This window comes from Hyla sarda, chromosome 9 (genome assembly GCF_029499605.1).
Source record: "Hyla sarda isolate aHylSar1 chromosome 9, aHylSar1.hap1, whole genome shotgun sequence".
NCBI lineage: Eukaryota > Metazoa > Chordata > Amphibia > Anura > Hylidae > Hyla > Hyla sarda.
The window spans coordinates 149495001-149514050 of record NC_079197.1 but is presented as its reverse complement, the minus strand read 5'-3'; the positions used below and the strand labels follow the sequence as shown (position 1 = coordinate 149514050).

Below are 19050 nucleotides of genomic sequence, written 5' to 3'. Positions count from 1 at the left end.
GAGGGGCAAGCTGTGCATAACCAGCTTGCCCCCTGACTGGTGAGCAGTTAAGGGGTTAAGAAATATACAGGCAATGTTTTTTAGCCCCCTCCCCCGCCTGTAAAAACTTGTTGGTAACTATAGTGGTATGTCCCATGGGTGGGGGGGAAGGAGTGCACCAATCAGGGGTTTAATAGTTTCCCGGGCTTTCAGGGGCCCTCTCCTGGGTATTTATAGCTGTGGTGCCTCCCTTCCCCCCTCAATCTGCCCAGGACCCGGAGTTTTGCCCTCCCTCCCTCCCTTTTTGTATCTCTGTTTATTGTAAGTCACAGCTTGGCGGTAAGAAGACGGTGAAAGCAGGGTCAACCCGGGGTAGACCTCCACACAGGACAGTGTGGCAGCACCTCTCGGGTTGGCAAGAAGCCAATCGGTGTCTTTGTTACAGTTAAATTGTTATTTATATAAGTAATTTTATAAATAAAGCTGTGGCCGATCCCCACCCACGGAAAAGTTGAATTGTTGTTGTGTCAGTTATTATTTAATTAATTATTGTAGTAAAGGGGAGGGGTAGTTATAGCCTGCTAGGAGCTAATTGGGTCTCAACAGTCTTCCATGACAGTACCCCCATCAGTAAGCATCTTAAAGGAGAACGCACCTTATTTCCCTTAAAGCGACAGCGCACTCAAAATTCAACAGGATGTCAGAACCCAGCTCTCCAGATCAACCAGGCGACAGCTTCACCTTGAGGGATTTCAAAGAGAGGATCCAGAGTTTGTCTTTTACTCTTTCCCTCCTAACCAACAGGTGCAAGTGCTCACAGGACAACTCCAGGGACCAGCGTTAGAGGAAGTCCGCACCTGGCCAGCCTCCGAGAAGGCGACTGTAAAGCTGATCTTTGAAAGATTGTACCAGGTATTTGAGTCACACTCTCTGTCAGAGGAACGTCTCCGGCTTTATGAAAGGTGACAAAAGCCAGGTGAGAGCGTATGCTGTAGCCCTGCAGAATGCCATAGAAACTGCCCAAAAATTAGATGGTATAACTCCCGAGCAGGGCAACAAGGTGTTAATGGACAGATTTATTGATGGGGCCCTTAATAAGTGGGACAACGCCCAGATGAGAATGTTAGCGGTCCAAAACCCCAACATGTCATTCCCTGTTTTCAAGAGACTGGCTATCAAAGTATTTGAGTCCGAGACTGAGTTACAGGAAGTTTGTGCACTCCTTCCACCCGTTCAAGAGCCACTAGGGGCGGTAGCCAGACCTATACCACCACCATCACCTGTCCCTGCCCCGGTGTCATCTACTTTGCCAGTCGCTGCAGCCTCAGACTTACAGACTGTTAGGCAGGATATTGAACAACTGGCCAAGGCTGTAAAGGAGCTGGCCACCCGGCTTGCTCCCTCTTACCGTGAACTGCCCTTGCCTAGAAAACCTGCCCCTGCTCCTACCCCCCGCAATCCCAACTACTGCAATCCTCCACCCAATAGAACCTCGGGTACTCAAAGACCCTTTTGCACTTATTGTAACAAGTCAGGACATTGGAAAATGCAGTGCTGGGATTTAAATGGATTTCCCCTGAGGTCGAGGACCGGCCCTCAGGAAAACAATCATCAGGTCCAATCCCCGAACGACCAAAATCAGGACTCTCACTTTAGGTCACCTCCTGTCCCTATGTAAAGGTCATTGTAGAAGGTGTAACTTTGGAGGTGTTGATAGTTACAGGGTCGCAAGTGTCTACCATACCTTAAAGTGTTTTCTATCAGCATTGGGATGCTAGTTTATTGTGTGAGCCGGAGGATGTTAATTTCAGAATAGTTGCGGGTAATGGGCAACCAAACTAATTTACAAAAACCCTAGGGCATGAAGCCCAGGGCCCTAAATCCCCTTCTTAGACCTACCCTGTAAAACTTAACTTTTATTGTATATTAATATTAAAATGAAAAATAATATATATAGAGACCAATATATATGTTAAAAAGTAGTGTTATCACTGTGCCTTATCTTATTATTGCGTTCAGAGATTGGGATATTTTCCCTACAATGTGCATATATTATACCATATGAGTATGCAGTTCTCAATATGGTTTATTAGCACAGTGGTAACAACCTCCTTTAAAACCAGAACTTTGCCCCCCTCTACATGTTTCGATGCACCAGCACCGTCATAAGGAGGAGGCAAACAACCTCCAAAATGGTGACCAATGGAATTTATAACCTTTAGGGCTATCATCATCAGCAAGCGCCTGCAATTTGGCCTATCACACATATTCATGTATTATCCAATCAGAAGCCCCTCTCAGGGCTCTAACATCCACCAATCAATTGTATCGTATGATGGGCAGAATGCATCTGAATCACTGACTCACCAATCAAATATCGCTATTCTTATCTCCCGTGAGGCTGACATCATCACTTACAGCCTGTTCGTCATCCAGGATGCGCCATCGCAGCCATCCTGTCAGTGCCGCGCAGACTTATACAGATATTCAGATCGCTCTGTCTACTGATTCTGCCACGCGTGCGCCTGGACTTATGCTCTAGTTCAGAACGCTCCGATGACTGAGTCTGCGCCAACAATGTCGCGCATGCGTGTGGACTTATACTTTTGTTCAGACCACTCAGATCACTGAGTCTGCGTTAAAATGCATTATGCGCAGACATACATGTTACCCCATTATTCTCATCCTTGGATACATTGTGCTAGCCATCAATATAAATAAGATCATTTGCAACCATAATAAGCAGGGAAATGCTGGAATAATAATAACTAATACAGTTGCTAAACACTCAAATGAAATGAAATAACCACTGAGATGATGCAAACAAGGGATATTACCTTCTAAGGGAGTGATTAAACATTCTCACCATTCCATATATAAAAATGATTATTTCGCTTAATGACTATACCTGGTAGAATATTTTCATACAAGTTAGGAAGTTTTCAGCTTAATTGTTATAAGCTATAGGTGTTATAATAAGCTTAGTATAAAAAATGTTATATTATAGATATCAATATCACTATATATAAATATATATATATATATATATATATATATATATATATATATATATATAGTAAATTTGAGTATCCGTATTAGTCCAGTGATGCAGATGCAAATCAAAAAATGTTGCAGTATCTTGTAATACGTTTTTTATTGGACTAACAATAACCCCTGCATATTTGTGAGATGTAACCTGTGTCTTCTGCTTGTGAGCTTAGATTTGCTAGGGGAGGAATCCCGAAAACTTCTCTACAAAATTCTGTTAGTCCAATAAAAAAGGTATTACAAGATACTGCAACATTTTTTGATTTGCAAATATATATATATATATATATATATATATATATATATATATACAAATAATGGGCAAATTATGAATCTGTGTAGTACACTATACAGGTACAAATTCCCAAGCTACTATTCCTCTCATTACCTAACCTAGGTAGTCAATGTTATAATTAATATCTCAGTATGTTAAACTGAATAACCCACAATCTTTTTACTTTATTTAAATTCATGCATTACAGAAGGGGACCATTTTGATATCCTATATTCCCATGATTCATCATCATAGCCATCATATATGATCTAACTAAATTCATATGTCTAACTCGCCAATTTTATTGGAGGAAAAATAAACTGTCACCTAAATTAAACCTATTACACACTGTAAATTAAATGTAATTAATTAATCTACAAGAAAGCTGCAAAAGAGAACCCTCATTGGAGCCAGATGGAGCCATGCATTTTAGCTGTATCCATCTCGCCTTCTCTATAACAAGTTTTGAATCAATGTTGCCACGTCTAGGTCCTACATATAGCTGGCATAAACCTACCTGTATAAACTTCAGTTCTTTCATATTGCCACCGTGCCTAAGATGGATATGACGGGACAACGTAGCGTCTCAGGGCGAATATTGCTTAAATGCTGAGATATTCTCCATCTTAATTCTGCGTGGAATTACCCACGTAAATGCCTGGACAAATGCAGATTGCCACATAGATCACGTTCTTACTACTACAGTTGATGAACTGTCGGATTTCATATACAGTATCTTAGGATCAATAGGGTTGGTAAATGTTTTTGACTTCTTCATATAAGGACAAAAAGAACAATGCCCAAAAGCAAATGAGCCCACTGTTCTAATGGTCAACCAACAGCCAGTTTTCTGTGCAGTATTCAAATGACTATGGACCAAATGGTCCTTCAAATTAGGACCTCTCCTAAATGTCACACTAGGTTTTTTACCGACCAAAGGAGGCAAATCTGTATCTGACGTCAAAAGGTGCCATTTTTTTCTCAGGATAGATATCACTTTGTCGGTATAACCATCATAAATCCCGATACATCGGATCTTTTCAGTCTGCTCTCTATTGTGGGAGTCTCCTAATAAAATCCATTGTCGGAACCTTTGGAACAGGTCACTACTTTCTCTCTCAAAGGCTGCTTTATCTGAGCAGTTGTGTCGGGCCCGGATACTGGGAGCCAACCATTCAGTTGGGAGAGCATGTACTTCTGGGTGTGTGTGGGGGGGGTTGTAACTAAAGTGACAGATAAGGGGTCTGCTGAGTTTATATTGGGGATGAACATTATGAGGAATTGTTTCACTGAAGTATTAGATGCCTTGCCCATATGTCCCCTTCAGGCCAGCCCGGGCAGCACCACTTGAAAGTTTTACAGGCGCAGCAGAAGTTTGCCAACAAGCAAGGTGAAATCTGTCGAGTACAAGTTCAAGACATCAGGTCGGTGACCTTACAACCCAACACAGAGACTATCATCTGGTGTTGTGCACGTCCCGGAGTCAAGTATAGGGACTGTCAGGCCATGCTGGAACCTATGCAACTAGAAGATCATCCTCTTGTCCGAGCTGCGAGAAGCCTTTTCACTGTCACCAACGGGAGAGTCCGGGTGCGGTTAGTCAACCTGTCTGATGCTGCTACTGTCTTACCCAAGTACACCCCAGTAGCCCAGTTGTACCTCATAGAGCCGAAGGACATTTTGACAGAACGTTTAGTGGCCCGACAGCGGGCAGCCCAAGTGGCTGATGGATCCAGTGTAAGTCCTCCAGATCCCTGGTGGGCGCAACTCCAAGTTGTAGACCACACTACCCCAAGGGACCAAGTCAATGGAGTCATCAATGTCGCCAAAAGGTACGATGAGGCTTTTAGCAAACACCCTACAGACTTTGGGCAAACGTCAAAGATTCAGCACAGAATCCTCACAGGCGATAGCCCACCTATCAAGGAAAGACACTGTCCGTTGGCGCCTGGCATGTATCAGACTGTCAAGAAGATGCTGGCCGACATGAAAGAGGCAGACATCATTCAAGAGAGTCAGAGCCCCTGGGCAGCACCACTTGTCCTGGTCAAGAAGAAAGACGGAACCATCCGCTTCTGTGTCGACTACAGGAAACTGGACAATGTCACACACAAGGACGCTTATCCTTTGCGAAGAATTGAGGAGTCACTCACGGCCCTCGGGTTGGCTGCTTACTTCTCCACCCTGGACTTGACCAGCGGATATTGGCAAGTGCCCATGGCTGTGGAGGACCGGGAAAAGACCACCTTAGTGACACCCATGGGACTGTTCGAGTTTAAAAGTATGCTGTTTGGCCTATGTAATGCCCCTGCTACGTTCCAGCGTTTGATGGAAAGGTGCCTGGGTCATTTGAATTTCCAAAGTGTCTTCTTGTACCTGGATGATGTCATCGTGTATTCCAAGTCTTTCCAGGAACACCTCAGTCATCTGTAAGACGTCTTCCAAGTCCTGATCAAGCATGGGCTGAAGATCAAACCGTCAAAGTGTCACTTGCTTAAACCTCAGGTTCACTACTTGGGTCATGTTGTCAGCACAGAGGGAGTCCAGCCCAATCCTGAAAAGGTGGAAGTTGTCAAGAACTGGGCAATCCTGTGCACAGTGAAAGATGTCAGTAGCTTACTGGGATTTGCCGACTACTATCGCAGCTTCATTCCCCACTTCGTCAAGATTGCAGAACCCCTCATGGCTCTCTTACAGGGTACGGCGAAGGAGAACTACAATGGAAGACTACCTGTTGAATGGCCAAAGAGCAATAGACAGCGTTCTGAGCTCTTAAACGTCTGCTGACAGAACCCCCCCACCTTGGCATATCCAGATTACAGTAAGCCATTCCGGCTGTATACTGATGCCAGTTTCGAAGGTCTGGGAGCTGTCCTGTCCCAAGTTCAAGAGGGGCAATAGTGAGTAATTGCCTATGCCAGTCGTAACCTGCGAGAAGCAGAGAAGAACGATGCAAATCACAGCTCATTCAAGTTGGAACTTCTCGCCCTGGTATGGGCCATGACCTAAAAGTTGAAAGACTATTTGGCTGCCATGCCATTCACTGTCTACACGGACAATATCCCATTGGCCCCCCTGAACACTGCCAAGTTGGGTGCCATCAAACACCGTTGGGCTTCAAGATTAGTCAATTATAGTTTCACCATCAAGTACAGAAGCGGCAAGTCAAATGTCAATGCCGATGTACTGTCTCGGATGACCCCCGTCGAAGAACTCCCTGTCGAAGATGTGTGGGAAGACGTGGAGATGCCCCCATTCTATCAACGGTTCGTGAACCAAAATGTTGTGACCACCCTCATTGACGGTGAACTCAGTCCTGAAAAGGTTGAAGAAGACCTATACACCTGGAAGACTCTTCAAGACGAAAGTCGAGTCATGGGGGATCTATTGGACTACCCTCTACGCAAGGCCCAGTGTGACTACAAGCTGAAACCTCTGTGGCGACAGAGGAAACGACTGTTTGTGCACAAGGGACTGTTGCACCGAAATTCTTTGGATCCGGTCTCTGGTGATCGACTTCATCAGATCCTGGTTCCCCGAAGAGACGTGGAGATGGTCCTCAATGCATTCCATGATCAGTTGGGACACTTTGGAGTCCACAAGACCGAAGCTACTGTCAGGCGAAGATTCTATTGGATCGGAATGCGGAGCGACATTGAGAAATGGTGCAGTAAATGTGCAGTCTGTAACATCACCAACAATGTGGGCAAGGACACAAGAGCACCCCTCCATTCCATCCAGAGTGAAAGGCCTAACCAGTTGGTCGCGCTAGACCATGTCAAACTGTTTCCTACCCGATCCGGGTACACTTATGCTCTCACTATGGTGGATCACTACTCCAAATGGGTTGTCATTGTACCCGTTAAAGACCTCACAGCCAAGACAGTGGCCCAGATGTTCTACTCCAATTGGGTGCAAACCCTTGGGTGTCCGGAGTTTGTCCTAACGGGCCATGGCCTTTGAGGCCAACTCTCTCAAGAACTGTGTCAATTCCATGCCTGCAAGAAACTCTGGACTACTGCTTACCACCCCCAGGGGAACGGGCTCCGTGAACGCATCAATCAAGTCTTTATCCACATGTTGCGAGCAGCCTCTGTGTCAAGACAAGAAGAGTGACCCCGGCTGTCAAACTATAGATATCTATAGAGATCTATAATAACACAGTCCACTGTTCTATGGGGTACACCCCTTTCTATTTGATGATGGGGCGACATGGGCAGCTGCCTAAAGACCAAACATTTGGGCTCCAAGCCCCATTCAACAACTCTCTCCGCAAGCCTCCCTGGAATGGGTCTCTGACCACAAGAGAAGAATCCAAATAAATTGCCAGTAAGAAGATGGGCGAGGCCCAGCAGAGACAACAGGGGGACTAAAACCGTCTTGCCTCTGCCAAACCACTTCAATTGGGCGATAAGGTCTGGCTGCGGAAGTTTGAAAGGACCCACAAGTTAGACTCTATCTGGGATACAGAGCCATACACGGTGACGGCCGTACTCTATCCGGAATCTGATGAATATGAAGTACAAAAGCCTGGGCACAAGCTGCAAGTTGTTCACCGGAACCGAATCAAGTTATGTCTAAAAGAAGATCTAACAGTGCTCCCAGCACCACCTTCTCCAGCTATCCGACCTACGAGAGAGTACATCCCAGGGGAGAGAATCCACCCATCCATGGATTTCCCCATGTTTTCTCCAACTCAGCCTGCACTCTTCTGTGTCTCACCAGTACCGGGGCTGGTTCAACCTATTCAACTCTACACCAGTCCCAGTCTTGTCCTCATTGGCTCCGGTCTATACACCAGTCTCTAGAGAATCAACTCTGTCTCCAGCCTCTCCAGCGCTGATGCCAACTATTCTGGGTTCTACCAGTCCTCAACTAATACCAGCTCCTGAGTTCGCTGAGGACGAACCAGCTGCGGCCTCGGAAGTTTCAAGAGCTCCAGAAGACACAAGAGTTCCAGATTCCCCTGAGGTGGTGTTGAATAGATCCCAAAGGTCTACTCAAGGACAATTACCCGCCAGATATAGGGAATAAGAATAATACCTGTATAAAACTGTCACTATCACACATAGTCCAATTAATTTAGTCAGTCTATATAATGTGTATATAACCTGGTCAAAAGGCTTAGTTAGGACTGAATCTAACATGTACATTCTCAGTCCATATTGTCGAAGTGTTTATGTATCTACTATTTTTTCCTGTCTCCGTGTACAGGGTGCTCTCCTGGCCAGAGGGTTCCCCTGCATTTTAAGTAAAGCACGTAGAGAGACAGAAGTGCTGTATATAGAGGTAACAAGGATATAGTGTATAAAGTACGTATGGAGTTCTGGGGAGAAGTGTTTGGTACCGAGGGGCCCCAGCAGCTAAGGAATTGGGAAGATAGCCTCTGGCAGCCTAATCTGCAAATAATGTCAATGCAAAGAGAGAAAGAGCAGCCGGCACAGGTGACCTGAGAGTCAGACCTCGGCACTACACAGTGTACGCGTAATCAGCGTTGTGATGTAGGTGTTAGTCTTGAAAGTATCCTGTGGTGCTCTCCCTCTGCAGAGGCTGAGATTGCAACAATATCAACAAGAAAGAAATTGAAGGGGCACTCACGAGTCTTCTTTCAATTCGACTTTTATTTCGGAGGGCTTTACAGCAGCGGGAACGGCGGGCAGATCTTTATGCCACGCAGGACCAGGTAAGAAGCATGTTGGTAATAGCTATTTTGCGCTGCTCCTTGTCCTTCTTCCAGACCACCCCGGGAGCGGCACGAAATAGCTATTACCAACATGCTCCTTACCTGGTCCTGCGTGGCATAAAGATCTGCCCGGCGTTCCAGCTGCTGTAAAGCCCTCCAAAATTAAAAGTCGAATTGAAAGAAGACTCGTGAGTGCCCCTTCAATTTCTTTCTTGTTGATATTCTGCAAATAATTTGTTTCAGTGTCTAGAGTGTAATGAATCCCATGTGTTTACCATTTTATTTCCCAAAGGAGCATGTATGGATGTTTTCACCAAAGTGCTACATGTACTCATCCCCTGTTGTTGTTAACTATACAGACCTGTGAAGGACATTTGGTAATAATACCCCAGGAACTGTCAGTCTAGGCCCCAGTGGCCACTACCAGTCGTCTGCCCTCCAGGACTGGGCACTGAGGATGGCTGTGTTTAAGAGGGGGAGTTTGTGGTGGCCTAGTACGGGAGGTGTTACCCCGTACCCTTACTGCCCTGTCAGGAAGCCTCCCTTCAGTGTCCCCTGGGCTCCCCTTGCATCTGCCCCCCATGTAAATATGTTTATTATGTATTATACTGTGTAATGTGTGAAGAAAGCGTTGTCACTTTAAGACTTTTTACCATGTGAGCTGTCATGTGATTGTTACCCAGGAGGTATCAGTGACCAGGTGACTTAACGGTGACCAATGGGATCCCCCCCCAGAGACTCCCCCATAAAAGTGTGTGTCCAGAGTCATAGGAAGCCTCATGTCCAGTCTGCAGCCACAAGCTACAAGTAAGCCACAGTCAGTCTTGTCAGTCATCAGTCACAAGTAAAGTCAGTCACAGTCATCATTTGTCAAGTCAACGTGGCCTGCATTAAATTGACCTCATCTACTACAAGTTTCAGCAAGCCCTTAAGGTCTCTGAGTCATTGGTCTCCTCCGTGGGCCTGGCTGAACTGTATGTATAGACTTTTCCACCTGTCTAACCTCCGTAACTTGGCGTGGAAGTGATTATTGCCCCTCCACCCCCACCCCCCCTCCGTGCCTAGCCCAGGATCCAGCATTATAGCTTCGGGTGGTATTCAGGATAATCCATGCCCTGGCATCACAAATACAAGGGGTTAATGCCATCTGCCCTTAGGGTAATTCCATCTGCCCTTTGCATCACACCCCCATACCACAACTGCTTGGAAATATTTGATCCTGTTTTCACGATCAGTGGGGGTCTGAGACGTGCGTACTCCTTTAGGGTATATGCACCCTTAAACAGCATTCTTACCGATCATTTACAGACAGAGAATAATTGGACTATAAATGAGCACACCAAACACTATGATTCCTGGGAAACAATGTTATCTCTTGGAGAGCTGCCTGGCCTTGTCTTCTAAGCACGCCTGTGGACATGTGAAGTCTGGCTGACCTTTAGAAAATGAACTGGGATAAAGGACTGGAATAAAGTTAGCAATACACATTAGATAAGGAAAGGTTGATGGTTAAACACGGAATAACAGTCGTCTGACAAACTATCATTTCACAGACCCCCATACACATATTGGCCCTCATTTACTATTCTAAACCCGACCTCTTTTGTCGGGTTTTCTTGTCGCATCTTTGTCTGCGCCATGTCACAGACATCGTGCGCCAGTCTGCGACACCATGCAACATTTTTTCCCGACGGACCCGATGTGGATTCTCCCAAACCCGAAAAAGGGGCGTTACCCGACATTTCTGAGCTTTCCCACGGATTTATTAAGGTTTGCAACCCGATTTTCTTATTGGTCCTTCAACTAGTTCAAACTGACCATGACCAATGACATCAGCAGGGACAAACAATCTTTCTAGGAATATTCTTTCCAGAAAAATAATTTGTGAACAAAAGATCTTTCTTCACAAACAATCTTTTGTCCAAATATCACCCAAAAATTTCAAACACAGACTTCTATTTTGATAATATTATGGTAGACATTCTTCCCCAGACAATGCAGCGCAAATAATTAAAAAATCAAATAAAGCATCCTAGGAACTTCCACTTTATAGGGATCCATTACATTCAAATCTTCCACATAGCTGTCATAGGTAGAGCTGTGGGCAGACTTGCTGACTGCAAGTGGACCCCTGTTTCTGTTGCCGGCGCCGCTGCGACTGGCATCCCGCTATGCGAACGCATGCGACCGCCGGGTCATCTCTCAACTCCTCACTAGTCTGTCCCCTCTGCTCTCCGTGTCTGCTGGCATGCGCGTCCCCGCCTCCTGGGGCGTGCGCGTGCCGGCTCTTTAACATTTAAAGGGCCAGCGCACCATTAATTGGTGCTAACCTGTTTTGACCCTATTTAACCACGCACTTCCTTAGATCTTTGCCGGATCTTTGTGCCTTTACTGCCTTAGAGAAAGCATTCACTTGTGTCTTGTCTTACTGTGTATTCTGACCCCATTGCTATGTATCCTGACCTTGCTCCTGTGCCTCCTGCCTTCTGACCTCTTGCTACGTGTCCTGACCTTGCTACAGTGCTGCCAGCCCTGACCTCCTACCAGTCTTGACTTCGTGTTTGCCTCATCCTCTTGTGCCACGTTATACCTCGGCTGCCTGTGGGGACGAGACGTATCAGGGGTAGCGACCTGTGTGCCGCCTGCCACAGCAAGTCTGTCTTGCCTTGCGGTGGGCTCTGGTGAATACCAGTGGCACCTTAGACTCCGCTCCCTGGTACGGCCCACGCCATCATCCTCACAGGTTCAGTGGATCCAGGATCTCTCTCCAATGGCCATCCTCAATAAGACCAATGAAACCTTACCCTCTTTTCTTGACTATTATTTGTGTGGTGACACAAGGGTGCCAGATATATTTGTTAAATTGTTACACCAGGTCACCGTTAACCAGTACGGTCCAAGGTGAAGACAGCTTCTCCTGGGCCAGGTGTGGGGCAATAAACACACCGATGCCAGGTTACAGATAACTGTCTTTTTTACTGAGGCAGGAGCAGATAGTTCAATACTTGCAATACAGAGCAGAGTAGAAGGAATGCAGTGTAACCCATGGGAGCCACGTGGCCTTGCTGGGACTTATGGTGCTGTGGCACAGGGGGAGGTGAGGTGTAGGGGCAGATGTTGTAGCCCAGGGGCAGATGGTGTTAACCCCTAAATGTTTGTGATGCCAGGGCGTGGTTTTAACCGAGAACCACCCGAACGGTAGCACCGCTAGTCCTAGTTAAGGCAGGGGCAAATAATAGTCCAAAGCAAGGTTAGGGTTAAAGGTATCTTTACTGAGGTAGAAAGATGGTACAGTCTTTACAGCTAGGCCAGGATCCCAGAAAGATGACCAGTAACACAGGGGACCTCGCAGCTTGCGGGGACTTGCAGTGACTTGGACAGACTTTAGCACAGCCAAGCTGACTATAATAGACTTGACTTGACTGAAAATAGTGACAGCAGACAGAGTTTACTTGACTTACTGACTTGTGGCTGGAATTAAGGTTGAAGCCTCCAGATATGCTGGACACTGGCTCTGAGACATCTGGACTGGACTTGACCTCAGTAGAAAGTGTGGTGGAAGAGAGTGATTGTAGTACCGCTCCCTCTTATAAAGGGGGTCTGAGCAAGGAGCCCATAGGCTAGCTGTGGGTCATCTGGTCACCTGGTGCTCTCTGGGTAACAAAACATGTGACTTTAACATGTGACAACCATTATCATGTGACTAATTACCATATGAGCATATCATAGGTCCTTTACACATAATATACAATTATACAGATTATCGGGGTACAATGCAGGTGAGCCCTGGGGACACATTCCTGTATTGTATTATTCTAATTGTTACACATCCACACCGTTTATCTGGTGTAGATCTGATTCTATTGTGGCACTTGTAGTCCGCTGCAGGCATCCTCTATTGTATGCATTTTTTATGCTGGGGATCGCCCCTAGCAACGGACTACAAGGGCAGGATCTGCTCCCCCAGTATAAATGCACAACTGCATTTGGGGTTGAGCACCTCCAGCCATTTGAGACCACGTTTTTTTGTTGTTTGCTTAAATTTTATACTTGGAGGTGTGTACACTCCATAGTTAATGCACCTTGAATATTTTCCAGGCAGCATTAGGGTAGCACCTGTGAGGCCAGGCACCTATATTAGCCAACTCAGGTGGGGCTTGCAGCTTGCCTCCCCCCTCCCATTGTATGTGTACTCAGTCACGCTGGAGGGTATCTGGGAGCAGGCTGTGAGTCGACCGAATGCTGACGTAATTGCCCACTGGCCCCTGTTTTGCTTATCACGCACAGGTATGATTAGCGTAGGTCCCGCGCCATTTTGAGAAACCTTGGCGTTGGTGTGCGGGCTCCGGTGTGTCCTTCATATAAGGATATACTGGCGAATGTCTCAATTTTAACATCAGTGTTGAGGGATAGCCAATGTCATCGTATACATCAACCACAGTAGTGCACCTACATTCCTGTATTGGACATGCAGGGACTCAAGCTGATAGGACTGTGAGATGCATATCCCGTACTGGGACATCACAGTGCTTTTCACCCAGTTGAATTGGCTTGCTATTAGATATGACAGACTTGAGACTTGGAGATATCCCACACTGACTAGGGTTCTGCTAAGGTCCAATTTCACTGACACCGCCAGGTTATGACTCACCAACTCCTGTGCGGGGAACACTTGCAGAATGGCGGGGTTGATTTGATAAGAGATTTTCTTCATGCTTCCCTTGGAATCACTTCACAATTCTTCCAACTCCTTTCCACACTGCAGCTCACATGAAGCTCTGCACACAGCAACTTCTAACTCTACACAGGGCTAGGCCAAAACTGAACTGAATTACTACACCCCCCCCCCCCGCCCCCTACACTATATACAGGGCAACTTGGGGGTTCCCATTGGGCAACCTTAGTAGCAGGTTCAGAACTACCATTGTAATATTTTATATGCATTCCACAGCCGTAGGGCCCTGCAGCCTGTGAAGTAATTTTAATTAAATTTTATATTTTATTTCATTTCATTTTATACTATCTTATTACGATTGTCCTTTTAAATAAATCTAATATTTATTCACGAATTGACGTACTGTGACTTTCCAACATCATCATACATCAGTACTTTGTACAGATGGTGTACTGAGGACCGAAAAATCTTTATTTGTATACTCTGCATCATACCTCCTCACAGTTATCCAGTACATTCCTCAAAGGTACAGTGCAACTTAATATACATTAACAGAGCAAATATTATAATAAATATCACAGCATCACCTGAGCAGCAGGGCCTATCGCAAGCACCTGAAGCAGTGTTTACCTGACAGGATGCACTTCGGCACTGGGACACCACATTTAGATGTTTACACAAAACAATATCCAGTGGGGAAAAGTATAAGGCTGAAATGACCCCTGCTGAGAAGGAGTCCGTAGCCATCTGAGAGATCACGACATCTCTAGACCAAGGTCAGCTTGGAACATATGACGTAATTGTAGCTTGAAATGTATGACGTAATCACCCCATGAATGATGCTTTTTGTTAAAATCGTTCACTATCATCAACCCTAAAGAAGATATCCTGCAGGATAGGGGATAAATGTCTGATTGCAGGGGGGGGGTCTGTCAGACAGCTGGACAAGGAAGAAGAGCAAATCGATACAGAGGAAAGAGAAAAATAATGAGAAGTAAGAGCAAGGATGAAAAGGAGAAAGAGTAGAAGGAGACATAGGAAACAGGAGAAAGTCGAGAAGAAGGAAGAGAATAAGGAGATAGAAGAAGTAGACAGAGGAAAATGGGAGCAAACGTAGCGGGGGGAACCCCTGGTGTAGTGGCGCCTTGACGGGGATTTCAGTGGCCCTTCCATATGGAATAAGGGGTAATTTGGGTTACAGTAGGGATGGCAAGGTAATGGGGGTATAAGGGGTTAATTTACCGCTGCCCCTTTAAGGGACGGCAGCAGGTGGCTTGACATTGGGGTGACAGGGAGGTCATCTGGAGGGGAGGGGTGAGTGTATATAAGGGACGGTACTCACCAGTCGGCGTGTGGAAGCAGGAAGAAGGTCCCGCCCACCCGCCCTATTTTATTGTTGTTTGGTTGGTTGGGTAGCAATAGGTGGTGTGACGTGTGAAAAGGTTCCGGGGAAGGTTGTAGTTTGAAAAAAAAAATGTTTGAGATTGTTCAATTGGGCCTCCTGGTGGTAGTTCTGGGCCTCAGGAGTTTGAAGGATGGTGCAGAAGGTTATCTGGGTGCCCCTGGGCCAGGTGGTCGTGGCCAGGGGTAAGAGCATGGTGTACAAGTCTGATTGGGGGAGGGGAGTGCCCTCCAGTGAACTTTGGCTTGTGTCAGTGTCCTTTTTGGGGAAAAAGGGGTTCTAATCGGTTGGGAGTAAGTTTAGAGGGGAAGGGATGTATCTAAAATCCCATCCAGTCAAGACAAGGAGACAGAGGAAAAGGAGACAGTGGGGAAGAAGGAAGAGGGGAATGAAACAGAGAGAGGAAGGAAGCAGAGAAGGAGATAGGAGAGAAGGAGAAAGCAAAGGAAATAGGAGAATAAGGCTGGGTTCACACCAGTATTTTCTATACAGTTTTTGGATACGGTTTAAAAAAAAAAAAAAAAACATATGCAACTGTACAGAAAACCGTGCCCATAGACTTTCCATTCAAAACCGTATGCACCATATTGCATACGGTTGTGTCCGTTTTTCACACCACACGGTTTTTAACTTTTTTTTTTCTGGACAGAAAACGGTGGCCTACCACGGTTTTTGGTCCAGGTGAAAAACCGTATTGACCCGTATACGTTTTTTTTTTAACATGGGAGTCAATGGGAACCGTACAGAACTGTATGTGTGCATGGTTCCATCCAGTTTTTACCATACGGTTTTTGACTTTGCACAGTTTTTTTTCTTGGAATTTCAATCAAACAAGTGAAACTTTATTCATAATGGAGTGAAAAGTTCAAAATGTATGCGTTTTTTTCTTAAAAAACGGATGCAACCGGACATCCCTTTTCAAACCATATACGTTTTTCAACCGTATACAGATAAAACTCTGTACACACGTTTTGAGGAATCTGTTTTTTTTTATCAAAAACCTGAAAAAAAAACTGTATTGCAAAAACGTGGCGTGAACCCACCCTAAGACAGAAGGAGAAGGCAGGGGAGACAGGAGAATACTTAGGTTCAGGGAGAGAGGATATTGATTCATTTGTTACCACTGCAAAGTGAAAACTGAAATTCACTTTGGAAAGGCTGCTTGAATTTTTTAGCATATAGACAAAACAGACACGTGCAACATTTTGTGCGCCCAATGTAAGCAAAAAAAGATCCCCCATATATTTTCTGGGGTTATAATAACACTGACAATATGTGGGAGCCCTACAGGAAGATCCTCAGTATATCTTGTACCTATCTAGGTCATGTTGTACAGTTTCTGGCACTGATACACCCAGATGTTGTTTGCTTGCTCCCACTTTACATTCACATCAGCGTTGCAGAACATGGCTCACACCATTCAACCCAGATGGATTTGAGGCTATAAAGGACATGACTGAATTAAATGGAAAATATAAATTATATATATATATATATATATATATATATATATATATATATATATAGATAGATATATATATATATCAGTCCTCAAAGGTACATAGAAATAAGAAAAGAGAGATTAGATTCAGTAGTTATGAAAAAACAATGTGATATAATAAATAACTATTTATTCTGTGTAAAATGGGATTAATTAGCCTCCTATTTCCTTAGCAGGGCCCTTGCATCAGGTGAAGGGGCTAATACATATATGGAATAAAGTATATAAATGATGAAAATATATAAAATCATGCAAGTATACCAACTACCGTATTCGCCCTATAGGACGCACCAACATATAAGACGCACCCTATTTTAAAGGTGAAAAATCTAGAAAAAAAAAGATTCTGCACCCAACAGTGATCTTCAACCTGCGGACCTCCAGATGTTGCAAAACTACAACTCCCAGCATGCCCGGACAGCCGTTGGCTGTCCGGGCATGCTGGGAGTTGTAGTTTTGCAACATCTGGAGGTCCGCAGGTTGAAGACCACTGGATAGGAGGTAGTACTCACCTGTCCCCGCCGCTCCGGACCCATCACCACTGCCCTGGATGTCGCCCTCCATTGCTGTCGCCGTGTCCCCGTGGTGTCCCCGACGCTCCAGACGTCTTCTTCCCCGGGATCCACGCTCTCCGTCGCCGTCATCACATCACTACGCACGCCGCTCCTATTGGATGACGGGACGGCGTGTGCGACGACGTGATGACAACGAAGGAGAGCGCCGGCCATGCAGGGGATCCTGGCACGGAGAAGACACCGAGGAGGCAGGTAAGGTCCCTCCCGGTGTCCTGTAAGCTGTTCGGGACGCCGCGATTTCACCGTGGCGGTCCCGAACAGCCCGACTGAACAGCCGGGTTAGTGTTATTTTCGCTTCAGACGCGGCGGTCAGCATCTGAAGGGTTAATACAGGGCATCACTGCGATCGGTGATGTCCTGTATTAGCCGCGGATCCCGGCCGTTGATGGCCACAGGTATTCGCCGTATAAGACGCACCAACTTTTCCCCCAGTTTTGGGGAAGAAAAAGTGCGTCTTATACAGCGAAAAATACGGTAGATAGCGTAACAATATATCAACTGGGTAGCGTGATGATATAATTCCATGTAGTCTATGTTGGGATATATATTAGTAGCAGCAACTGGTTATAGAATTATCCATAGTATATGGAAAAAGTTTATTGGTGGTACAGTGAAATAATTGTAAAGTTCTGTTTGTAGGGCAGGGACGTTGATAGTATAGTAGGAGCAGTACTTCACCTTAGAATAGTGTCTTTAAGAGGGGTTTGGTGCACGGCACCACCCACCAACCATAGGAGGTAATTCTGGCAATCGCAGAACGGGCTGGCACGGCTGCGTCCAGCACTGGAGATGATGATGCCCGTCTGAAGATGGTGAAGATCGCAGGGTCTCCTTATCGCTTGGCAGTCCTTGTCTGGCACGGACAGAGTCCGGCCTGATGGGGGATAGTGTCTGTGGCTGGCAAGCTTGTGATGGGTGGTGCAGGGGTAAAAGCTGGCGTCCTCGTGTGAATGAAGCGCTATTAGCGCGCGTACTGCAGTGGGCCACAAATAGGGGGCTTCCAGCTGTTGCAAATGCTGAAAATTGATTAACGGATGGTATACGGTATGTATACTTGATGGACTGTATCAATATAATAGCTAGACGCGTTTCAAGGCCGCGGACCATTTCTTCTGTAGCAATATAGAGGACTGCCAAGCGATAAGGAGACCCTGCGATCCTCACCATCTTCAGACGGGCATCATCATCTCCAGTGCCGGATGCAGCCTTGCCAGCCCGTTCTGCGATTGCCAGAATTACCTCCTATGGTTGGTGGGTGGTGCCGTGCACCAAACCCCTCTCAAAGACACTATTCTAAGGTGAAGTACTGCTCCTACTATACTATCAACGTCCCTGCCCTACAAACAGAACTTTACAATTATTTCACTGTACGACCAATAAACTTTTTCCATATACTATGGACAATTATATAACCAGTTTCTGCTACTAATATATATCCCAACATAGACTACAGGGAATTATATCATCACGCTACCCAGTTGATATATTTTTACGCTTTCTAGTTGGTATACTTTATTCCATATATGATTTATATATGATTTTATATATTTTTATCATTTATATACTTTATTCCATATATGTATTAGCCCCTTCACCTGATGCAAGGGTCCTGCTAAGGTGAAGGAGGCTAAATAATCCCATTTTACGCAGAATAAATAGTTATTTATTATATCCCATTATTTTTTCTTTTTTTTGTGCTTTTAAAATTATCATCACAAATATGTTTAAAATGTAATATAAAAAATGGCTACTAGGTGCCCCCCCCTCCCCCACACACACACACATTCAATTAATACAGTGAGTTTGGTTTCCTCCAGGCCTGGCAGGAGTCCAAACTCAGGAAGTGTTTCTCTGCACAGAGCTTGATTGTCTGTTGCACAGAAAGTGAAAGCTCCACAGATTCTCACAGAAAG

General features: G+C 45.4%; 1 protein-coding gene across 14 annotated transcripts in view; it reads right to left on the bottom strand.

The window, feature by feature from the left end:
- KCNK6 (potassium two pore domain channel subfamily K member 6) overlaps window positions 1-19050 on the bottom strand; it is a 95418-nt gene that overhangs the window by 55775 nt on the left and 20593 nt on the right. The window contains exon 1 of one of the 14 annotated variants that reach the window (XM_056537631.1): window positions 3819-3939. The exons of the other annotated variants lie outside the window; for them this stretch is intronic. The gene's annotated coding sequence lies outside the window, so the exon portion shown is untranslated. Of the gene's footprint in view, window positions 1-3818; window positions 3940-19050 lie in introns of those variants that run through there. 14 annotated transcript variants of the gene reach the window in all.